Source organism: Crinia signifera, chromosome 2 (assembly GCF_055691185.1).
Source record: "Crinia signifera chromosome 2, ASM5569118v1, whole genome shotgun sequence".
NCBI classification, from domain to species: Eukaryota; Metazoa; Chordata; class Amphibia; order Anura; family Myobatrachidae; genus Crinia; species Crinia signifera.
In genome coordinates this window covers 91,516,239-91,528,130 of record NC_139218.1, presented here as the reverse complement: position 1 = coordinate 91,528,130, position 11,892 = coordinate 91,516,239, and the positions used below count along the sequence as shown (strand labels likewise).

Here is an 11,892-nt window from a genome sequence, read left to right as displayed (position 1 = left end):
TCCCCGGTGCGAACACGCGAGGGACCAAGCAAATTAGAATAACCTCCTATATGCTGGGTGCTCATTCTTACCTCCCATCACCTGCGCTTTATCATCTTTATTAAGTGGCCCTCCAGCTGTTGATGAACTACACATCCCAGCATGCCTTGCCTTAGTTTTGCTATTTGGACATGCTGAAACTGACGCAAGGCATGCTGGATGTGTAGTTCTTCAACAGCTGGAGGGCCGGTTATTGCCCACCCCTGCTCTAGCCGAACCATCATGCCCAAGTCTGCTGCTGCCCTTAATAGTTTTTCTTTCCATGTGTACTTGCCTGCTAGACATAGCAGACTTTAGTAATGGGAGCTTGGACATATAGAATTACTCACAGATTCCATGACTCATTGGGGGGTTGTGACCTGAAGTGAGCAAAAAGTGACCCGTTTGTGACTTTTTGTGACACGCTAGTTAGTTTGTTCGGGTTTAGCCACTATTTGCGGCTGAGCCAGGCCATATTAAGCGGAATATGCAAGATATTAAGCAACAATTCTTCCCCTGCTCTGTTCAACACCACCCCTTCCTACTGTACTGTATGTCTTATTTTTCTTTGCTGCTATGTACCGCTCCTCCCATTGCATAGTGTTTAAACACATTGAATGTGATTTCATATAATGAAGGGTTTCTTGATCAACAACACATGAAATGGAAATATATGTGAATTTGTTGCAGATTATCTCAGTTATGTAAATAATTCAGACACAAATGCACCTGGGCTTGGTATGAAGCCTGGCAGTATACACTTTGGACCTCATTCTGGTTCACACGCAAGTCTGCGAAATTCGCAGCTTTGCGTATGCTTTAAACACTGCCCGCAAGAACATCTGCCCCCCTCGAATGCCGAATATCCCTGCACACATGCAAATGGATGTTTAGCATAAATATCCATCCACAGAAAAAAATAATTTTCAGATCTAAGATATACGGACTCCCTGTACGTGAAGTGGGCGGACAGCTGACATCAGCATTTATGGGAATGCCCATGAAATGCTGGGTGTTCCCATTGGCGCGACCCCTCGCCAGTTAGGTTTAGGCATCAGGGTATGAGGGTTAAGGAGCCCATACACGGTCCGTTGTGTATGGCTCCGTTCTGTACTATGCGATGCGCGCTCCCGCGCATCACATTGTACGGTACAAAAAGTATGTGCTGCACATACTTTTTGTACTAGCTATACATAGGATCGGATCGCAGTGCATGCACACTGCATGCACTATGGATGCGATCCGATCCGATGTGTGCTGTTTAAGCACACAACGGATCCGATTAACGGACCGTGTATGGGGGGCTTTAGGCACAACTGGGTGGTGTAGTGAAGGGATGGTTAGGGGGTAGAGGCAGAGGGTTAGGGCACGGACGGAGCCTGTGTATACATCATCCGTATTGGGGCGCCGTTGTCTGTCTTTGGACTGCCGAAATAGTCATGCTGCCACAGCCTAGGCCACCCGATACCTGAACCCTTACAAAGGCATATAAAAATAATACATAAGAAAGCCATTTAATAGATGCAAAAATAAGTTTAAGTCAACAACATACTGTATAACTATGTAGCAGAACTTTTTTTTATAGTTTTTTAACACTTTGACAACGTACAATGCATAATAATTATGCTTACAAATGTGACAATATTGTGGCACATTCCAATTTAAATTGTCATACTGTATATCATTTTTGTTTATAAGAAACTAATACGATGTCAGACAAAAATGTCTAACAATGTATGTTATGATCTTAATGTTTTGTCAGAAAATAACTTAAATGTAATCATTGCAAACATGACTGTATATAATGGGCGTAATACTGTGTATAATCATGTACTGGATAATCATGACATTTTTTTGATTGCTTGATAAAAATTGGTTGATCATCTGAGTGGTAGTATATAATGCCTGCAACAAGTGGATACACTGTCATCACACAATTAGTAGAACAGCTCCCAAAATTCTCTCCACTCACTTAATTGAGCAACACATGAATTGCGCAACACTTAACTTATTTATTTACAGCCATGTGGAATGAGTTATTCATTCACCGCACCTAGGTCTTTGCCATGATACTGTGAGGTCAAATCCTGCCCTGTTCTAGTGCAGGAGTTGCGAGTCACTTGCAGAGGTGTAAAAGTGATTTTGATTTGGGACTCCGTGGATCCAAAGCCTGGTACGATGAATGGGGATGAGCAAATCATTAATCAGTATTGTGGCAGGAAGTGACTGCTTGATGACATCCAGGAGTAGCACTTACTTACCTGCCCGAAGAAGGACCACGCCGTAAAGGTGCCCACAGACGCTACAATTATCAAATGCGTTTTGTACTTTTTAAGCACAAATTGCATCTTATGTACAATGATTGGATGGTGTTTATGGGCTTGTGCGATGCGATGCGATGCGCGTTCCCGGGAGCTGATATTGTATGTCTAAAAAAGTACGTGCTGCACATACTTTTTAGACTACATCTGAAATTTAACATTACAAACATGGGTTCATCACATCGCATCGCATGCATCCAAGTGCACATCTCATAGCAAGCTGGAAGAAAAATTGTATAGAACCATTGTACAGACAAAAACGCATAGCACAGTACAATTGTAGTGTCTGTGGGCACCTTAAGGTCTGCCAGCGTCGCTGGATCATTGGATGGGCTATATGCACTGTTCCTCATTTTTTGAAAGCCTCAGGCTGTGGGTTGTAAATTTGTGGGTGGGCGTCAAAGAAGAAGAGGATTGGGTGTAAGTTCGTGAGTGGGCGTCGAAGAAAAAGAGAGTAGGGTGTAAGTTCGTGGGGGACCTGCCAAAGAAGAAGAGGGTGGGGTGTAAGTTCATTGGGTGGCCTGTCAAAGAAGAAGAGGGTGGGGTTTAAGTTTGTGGGTGGGCGTCGAAGAAGAAGAGGGTGGGGTGTAAGTTTGTGCCTGTCAAAGAAGAAGAGGGTCGGGTGTAAATTCCTGGGGGGGCCTGTCAAAGAAGAAGAGAGTGGGGTGTAAGTTCATGGGTGCGCGTTGAAGAAGAGGGTGGGGTGTAAATTCGTGGAGGGGGGGCCTGACACAGAAGAAGAGGGTGTCTAGAGATACACCATAAGAATGTGTATTGTGTACATAGAGTGGATTGAAAATGGCAGGCAGAAACAGATGCCACCAGAGCTGCACATAGCAACACTTCCCATAGCAACAATTCTGGCCATGCCCCTATTGTGACATCACAATGAAATGGAATGTCTAGTACCTGAACATTCTAAACAGTCCCAGCAGTAGTGAGCGGAGGTAGTAGAGAAATGAAAGGCTGGAGGAGAAGAGAGATGGTGTAGCAAGAAGAAAGTGGAGGAGAGAGGTGGGAGTTGAGGAGGAAAGACATCTGAGGGGGAATCAGAAACATTTTCAAAAGTAATGAGAGAGATGGGGGCCAAAAGACAGCTGCCAGAGAAATATATCTCTGGACAAACAGGAATACCAAGAAAAAACTGTAAGAGAAATGAGCTCAAACATAAATCATTACTGGGATAAGAAGAATGGGGTAAATAGCAATCTGTACATTACATATAGTTACATAGTAGGTAAGGCTGAAAAAAGACTTGCGTCCATCTAGTTCAACCTGGTATAGATATCCATTGCTAATTTGGTAGGTTCTGGTATTTTACAGACAAATTATATTTCTTATTTGTACCCATGGATGTTTTTCTCCAGTAAATGTTTGTCCAACTTTGCCTTGAACGCATTTAATGAGCCAGCCGTTACCACCTCTCTGGGAAGAGAGTTCCAGAGTTTGACTGTTCTGACCGTAAAGAAATTCTTTCTACTAGCTGAATGAAATCTTTTTTCTTCTAATACTTATGCCCTCGCGTCCTAGATTCCTTTCTAGTAGAAAAGAGGGTGTGTGACAGTGTGTGTGTGTGTGGGGTGTAAGTTCGTGGGGGACCTGTCAAAGAAGAAGAGGGTGGGGTGTAAGTTCGTGGGTGGGCATCGAAGAAGAAGAGGATGGGGTGTAAGTTTATGGGGGGGCCTGTGAAAGAAGAAGAGGATGTCTAGAGATACTCCATAAGAATATGTATTGTGTATATGAAGTGGATTGAAAATGGCAGGCAGAAACAGATGCCACCAGAGCTGCACATAGCAACACTTCCCATAGCAACAATTTTATAACTATATAAGGGGCATAATAACTCTATATAATGGGCATAATATTGTGTATAATCATGAAATTTTTTTGGATTGCTTGATAAATATCTTTCAGGATTTACTGTGAGGTCAAATCCTGACCTGGTCGAGTGCTGGAGGTGATAGAGTCGCGAGTCACTTGCAGAGGTGTAAAAGTGATTTTGATTTGGAACTCCGCGGATCCAAGGACTGGTAGGATGAAGGGGGATGAGCAAATCAAATAATCAGTACTGTGGCAGGAAGTGACTGCTTGATGACATCCAGGAGTAGCACTTATGTGCCCGAAGAAGGATCATGCCGTGCGGTCTGCCAGCGTCGCTGGATTGTTGGATGCGTAATATGCACTGTTTCTCATTTTTTGAAAGCCTCAGGGGGAGATTGTCTAAGGTGAAAATGCGGTAAAACCCCCGTTATCTAGGTTTTTACCGCATTTCGGGATGCTCTAAGCATCCCCCGCTGGGTTACCGCGGCGGGTGGCATCGCCAGAAAAATCTGGCGATGCCCCATAGAAGCCAATGGGCTTCTAACGCGAACCCACTGCCGCCCCGCACGGACCACCGCCGCCCAGCACGGAACCCCGCCGCCCTGCATTGCCCCCTCACCTGTGTCCGGGCAGCACAGAGCTGTGTTGCCTGGACCTGTGACCTCCTCCCTGCACTGATCCTCTTCCGGGTGCAGGGGGGAGGAGAGCCCGGCACAGCAGCGCCGGGTGTGGGAGGGAGGGGAGAGCCGCCGGGACCTGCTGTGACCCGGCGACTCTCACCGCAAAGGACAGCTCTTAAAGCAAGAGCTGTCCTTTGCTATAATTATCGCATATATTTGTTTTGTCATAAAATAACATGATTGTAAAAATATAACTGTATATCGGGAATAATAACTGTATATAGCGGGCATAATACTATGTATAATCATGTACTCTATAATAATGAATGTAATTGTTAAAAATATAACTGTATATAACGGGAATAATAACTGTATATAGAGGGCATAATACTGTGTATACATGTAATCATGTACTGTATAATAATGACATTTTTGGGATTGCTTGATAAAAATCTTTCAGGATTTACTGTGAGGTCAAATCGTGACCTGGTCGAGTGCTGGAAGTGATAGAGTCGCGAGTCACTTGCAGAGGTGTAAAAGTGATTTTGATTTGGGACTCCGCGGATCCAAGGCCTGGTAGGATGAACGGGGATGAGCAACTCAATAATCAGTACTGTGGCAGTAAGTTACTACTTGATGACATCCAGGAGTAGCACTTATGTGCCCGAAGAAGGGTCACGCCGTAAGGTCTGCCAGCGTCGCTGGATCGTTGGATGGGCAATATGCACTGTTTCTCATTTTTTGAAAGCCTCAGTCTGTTTATATAGAAGCTCCTGTAGTCATTAACCAGATTTTTAAAGTGTGTCCATTTCTGGGTCTATCTTGTTTTAGGCACTTAGAAGTGGGGTTTGGCTGGAGGGATGTATATTATCTTAATTTTTTTTTTTTGTCATAAAATAACATGAATGTAATCGTTAACAATATAACTGTATATAATGGGCATAATAACTGTATATAACGGGCATAACACTGTGTATAATCATGTACTGTATTATCATGACATTTTTGGGGATTGCTTGGTAAAAATCTTTCAGGATTTACTGTGAGGTCAAATCGTGACCTGGTCGAGTGCTGGAGGTGATAAAGTCGCGAGTCACTTGCATAGGTGTAAAAGAGATTTTGATTTGGGACACCGCGGATCCAAGAAGAAGAAGTGGGATGAGCAAATCAATAATCAGTACTGTGGCAGGAAGTGACTGCTTGATGACATCCAGGAGTAGCACTTACCTGCCCGAAGAAGAATCATACCGTGAGGTCTGCCAGCATCGCTGGATCGTTGGATGCGTAATATGCACTGTTTCTAATTTTTTGAAAGCCTCAGGGGGAGATTGTCTAAGGTGAAAATGCGGTAAAAACCCTGTTATATGGGTTTTTACCGCATTTCGGGATACTCTAAGCATCCCCCGCTGGGTTAACGCGGCGGGTGGCATCGCCAGAAAAATCTGGCGAGGCCCCATAGAAGCCATTGGGCTTCTAAAGCGAACCCACTGCCGCCCCGCACGGACCCCCGCCGCCCAGCACGGACCCCTCACCTGAGTCCGGGCAGCACAGAGCTGTGCTGCCTGGGACCTGCGACCTCCACTGATCCTCTTCCGGGTGCAGGGAGGAGGAGAGCCCGGCGCAGCAGCGCTGGTTGTGGGAGGGAGGGAAGAGCCGCCGGGACCTGCTGTGACCTGGCGACTCTCACCGCAAAGGACAGTTTTTAAAGCAAGAGCTGTCCTTTGCTATAATTATCGCATATATTTGTTTTGTCATAAAATAACATGAATGTAATCGTTAAAAATATAACTGTATATCGGGAATAATAACTGTATATAGCTTGCATAATACTATGTATAATCATGTACTGTATAATAATGAATGTAATTGTTAAAAATATAACTGTATATAACGGGAATAATAACTGTATATAGCGGATATAATACTATGTATAATCATGTACTGTATAATAATGAATGTAATTGTTAAAAATATAACTGTATATAACGGGAATAATAACTGTATATAGCGGGCATAATACTATGTATAATCATGTACTGTATAATAATGAATGTAATTGTTAAAAATATAAGTGTATATAATGGGAATAATAACTGTATATAGCGGGCATAATTCTATGTATAATCATGTACTGTATAATAATGAATGTAATTGTTAAAAATATAACTGTATATAACGGGAATAATAACTGTATATAGCGGGCATAATACTGTGTATATATGTAATCATGTACTGTATAATCATGACATTTTTGGGATTGCTTGATAAAAATCTTTCAGGATTTACTGTGAGGTCAAATCCTGACCTGGTCGAGTGCTGGAAGTGATAGAGTCGCGAGTCACTTGCAGAGGTGTAAAAGTGATTTTGATTTGGGACTCCGCGGATCCAAGGCCTTGTAGGATGAAGGGGGATGAGCAACTCAATAATCAGTACTGTGGCAGTAAGTTACTGCTTGATGACATCCAGGAGTAGCACTTATGTGCCCAAAGAAGGGTCACGCCGTAAGGTCTGACAGCGTCGCTGGATCGTTGGATGTGCAATATGCACTGTTTCTCATTTTTTGAAAGCCTCAGTCTGTTTATATAGAGGCTCCTGTAGTCATTAACCAGATTTTTAAAGTGTGTCCATTTCTGGGTCTATCTTGTTTTAGGCACTTAGAAGTGGGGTTTGGCTGGAGGGATGTATATTATCTTAATTTTTTTTTTTTCATAAAATAACATGAATGTAATCGTTAAAAATATAACTGGTACTTGTGAGTTATCCGGGCGCCCGATTTTTGGTCGTATACGCATCGCATCGCATCGCGTGGCATCGTATGTTAACCAAATGGCATGCGATGCGACGCGACGAGATCACCACCCGAACCCGATTTCGCATCGCGTCGCATCGTGTGTTAACCAAATGGCATGCGATGCGACGCGACGAGATCACCACCCGAACCCGATTTTACTTCGGGTACCATGTAATGTGATCACGTCGCATCGCATGTTAACCACATGGCATGCGATGCGATGCGACAGCACCCGATTTTAGCAGGGCAAAATCCCCAGAAAGTGACACAAAAAGTGACACAATGTCAGTCCCATCCCCATTGTTAACGCCACTCCACTATCAACGTAAACACGAAGCGTGGCGAGCGCAGCGAGCCCGCGAGGGGCGGCGGGAAGCGTCCTCCGACCTTTTCATGCCCTACTATCCACTAGGGCGTGGAGTGAGAATAGAATAGTGTGGCGAGCGCAGCGAGCCACCGAGCCCGAAGCGTGGCGAGCGCAGCGAGCCCCGCGAGGGGACATGGATACCTTCACAGGTAAACGCGTCCCTTTGCGGGCTTCCCAGGTGTCCATGGCGACGCGGACACCTGGGAAGCCCGCGAAGGAACGCGTTTACCTGTGAAGGTATCCGTGTCCCCTCGCGGGGCTCGCTGCGCTCGCCACGCTTCGGGCTCGGTGGCTCGCTGCGCTCGCCACACTATTCTATTCTCACTCCACGCCCTAGTGGATAGTAGGGCATGAAAAGGTCGGAGGACGCATCCCGCCGCCCCTCGCGGGCTCGCTGCGCTCGCCACGCTTCGGGTTCACGTTGATAGTGGAGTGGTTGTGAACATCCAATATCATTCATCAATATCATTCATATCTGACACATTAAGGACAACTGAATTTAAGGGAATAACTGTGTAATTAACATCTCTCAGAAATAAATTATAATAACAATCAACACATGTCACACAATAATTAAACAACGTAATTATTTCTCAAGCAAAGTGAGCGCATGTAGAATGCGGTTAAATGCACTGTCTCCCGCCAGGCACTTTCGCCACACAAACTCCTGCATGTATGAGTCAAGGTGATGGCGGGCTGTGCCCCGCTGGCGTTTGTTGCGCCATTTTGCACAACCCCACAGTCTCTCGATGTTTTGAGTGTGTGCACCAGTCTCTGGGTCTACGAAATTGTAGCGATGGTTGACTGTTAAATGACTGTAACCAGCCTGCTCCAGTTCTTGAGTTTTGTATGCGCGCCAGCAATCGCTGATGATTGTGCTTCCAGGCGCGACGTGCTCCACAATTGCACTGATGAGAGTTGGCGCATCTCGCTTGGCAACTGCTAGCATGAAACAGTCCCCAGTTTCCCGGCACACTCCTCCGAACACCCACTGCTGTGGGAGAACTCTTCCAACATTGGCCTGTCTTTTGACAAAGAGTGTCTCATCCACCTCCACTATTTGCCCTGGACCACCAATCTGGCGTTGAGGCTGTGACATCAGGTCGCATTGACATGCCTCCCGCATCAATGCATTATAAAATATGGTACTTTTATTGCAGATTTTCAAGTTCTTAGTACAGAACTCTATAGAAGTGAGTTCATCACACCAACAATATATGAAGCGCAGTATTGTCATGAACGGCAGCCTGCATCCGGGGTAGAAAAGCAAGGCCCGCAGACTCTGCTTTTTACTGCAACTTTTTATGTAGCAGCGCCATTTGCGCTCTTTTATAGACAGGCGCATAGGGTGGCCATTTGGACATGTGGCTGTAGATGGCAGCAGCCCTTTGTCCTGCAGGAATTGCACTGTTTCTTCCTCAGTTTTAGGGAGGCTAAAGATACCATCCACCAAAGCCATATTAGGAAATAGGGTGTAAGGGGCAAAATGGGGCAGGTGTAAGGGGCCAAATGGGACAATATTGGGGCAAATGTCCGAAATTTCACCTCAGAAATACACCAACACTGTAAATCACTTGTTCTCTCCTCTGGAAACTACCTCACACTGATTTTCTGCCAGATGTGGCAGAGGGCGGGTTTAAAAATGGGCGGGAAGTGTTAAAATCGCGTCGCGTCGCATCGCATCCCATTGTATACCATACAATAAGCATACGATGCGACGCGATACGACGAGATGTCAAATCGCGTCGCATCGCGTCGCATCGTATGCTTATTGTAATGGCATGCGATGACCACATCGGGCGCCCGGATAACTCACAAGTACCATATAACTGTATATAATGGGCATAATAACTGTATATAACGGGCATAACACTGTGTATAATCATGTACTGTATTATCATGACATTTTTGGGGATTGCTTGGTAAATATCTTTCAGGATTTACTGTGAGGTCAAATCGTGACCTGGTCGAGTGCTGGAGGTGATAAAGTCGCGAGTCACTTGCATAGGTGTAAAAGAGATTTTGATTTGGGACTCCGCGGATCCAAGAAGAAGAAGGGGGATGAGCAAATCAATAATCAGTACTGGGGCAGGAAGTGACTGCTTGATGACATCCAGGAGTAGCACTTACCTGCCCGAAGAAGATTCATGCCGTGAGGTCTGCCAGCGTCGCTGGATCGTTGGATGCCTAATATGCACTGTTTCTCATTTTTTGAAAGCCTCAGGGGGAGATTGTCTAAGGTGAAAATTCGGCCACCCATACTGGTGGAGATCAGCACCACGGACACATCTAACACACACACATCACATCTTTGTCGTTGCAGTCTGAAAGATACCTGGCTTTACGGCAGGTGAATAGGACTTGAAGTGCTGGACAGGGACCGGAGGACAAGTAGCCAGCCATCCAACTGATTTTGTGATTAGGTCGTCGGCCTTTTTCTGGGTAGGAGGCCGAATTTGCATGTGCTCCGCCCCGTCTGTTGACGTCGCGTCAACAGACACACACCCACTATGCAGACGACCAACAGGCAAACAGCAGCAGCCAGCTGTCTCCTCGCTCTTTGCTGCTGCATGCCTGTGTCCCTGATGAACTGCTGCTGACTAAATCAATCAGCTGCTGCAGAGGAGAAGGACGAGGAGGAATCTTGCACAATCAGGTGCATTGACGGCTTTCCTGTTTTGAGCCCATTCAGCAGCAGTAGTAGACAGTCAGATGGACAAGCATCGATGTGGCAGGACCCTGTGTGTGACATCACAATCTGCCCTCTATGACATCACAAGCTGCACACTTGGATTCCGGAACCTGACAGCCAGACAGTCACTTGGAGCAGACAGGACAGTTATGTGTAGGTGAGCTGGGTGGGCCAATGTTTTCTTTTATTGGCAGTTACCACCAAAATCATGGTCCGAAGAAGGTAAGTGATACTTTTTATAAATCCCCCTCTCAATGATCATCAATTGTTTGGCTTGGAAAAAAAATGAAGAAAAAAAAAATTTCAAAAAAAAAGAGAGAAAAGAGACCAAAAAGAAAAGAAAAAATATTAGTTTAACAAAAGAAAACAAAATATAAGAGAAAAGAAAAAAATAAAAGAGATAAAGAAATAAAAGGAAAAAAAAAACCAAGCCATTTCAAATCGAGAGGGAGGGGGTACAAAAATTCCATTGCTGTGAATCAGTTGATGTTTCCGTGGTAAGATCGTAGGTAAGTCACATAGTGTTTGCATATATATTGGGAGGTCGCAGCGATTGATAAGTCATTTAATTTAGGCAGGCTTCCGGTCTTTTGGCTAGGCCGCACATGCTGATATCAAGTGTAGTGTCATGTCAAGTATTAAACTGACTCGATTCCAGAAAGTACAAATAAAGGAGTCAAGAAATAGTCACAAAATGATACACTGGAGGCAGGATTTCAAACTATTTATGCACAAGGGTTAAACCTTGAAGCAAATGCATGCATTTCTAAATACAAAGTTAGAACAGTGCAGAAACAATGGATACACCAAATCAAGCACCAGGAATGGAAATAGTCTATTTTTGGATAACAGATTAGGAAGGTGCACCGGTCCTGGAAGTACTGCAATACCAGGTCAATGCGTGGAGTGGACAGAGCAAGCTCTTCTTCCATCTCCCTGTTCTAAAAATCCATTTAATATATGGCCCCCAGATAGGGGGCGTATCAGATATTAAACTGATAAGAACAGATACTACACTTGATCTTAGCCAAAAGGCTGAGAAGCGATAACCCGAATGGGGTCCCAGCAAAGCGCACGGACCGGAATTCGGCCACCCATACTGGTGGAGATCAGCACCACGGACACATCTAACACACACACATCACATCTTTGTCGTTGCAGTCTGAAAGATACCTGGCTTTACGGCAGGTGAATAGGACTTGAAGTGCTGGACAGGGACGCATTTCGGGATGCTCTAAGCATCCCCCGCTGGGTTACCGCGG

General features: G+C 45.0%; 1 non-coding gene across 1 annotated transcript; it reads right to left on the bottom strand.

The window, feature by feature from the left end:
• Positions 1 to 11,486: 11,486 nt before the first annotated feature.
• On the bottom strand, positions 11,487 to 11,677 carry LOC146060839 (U2 spliceosomal RNA). The gene has a single exon (XR_014470488.1). It is a non-coding gene; the product is annotated as a U2 spliceosomal RNA (small nuclear RNA).
• Positions 11,678 to 11,892: the final 215 nt, after the last annotated feature.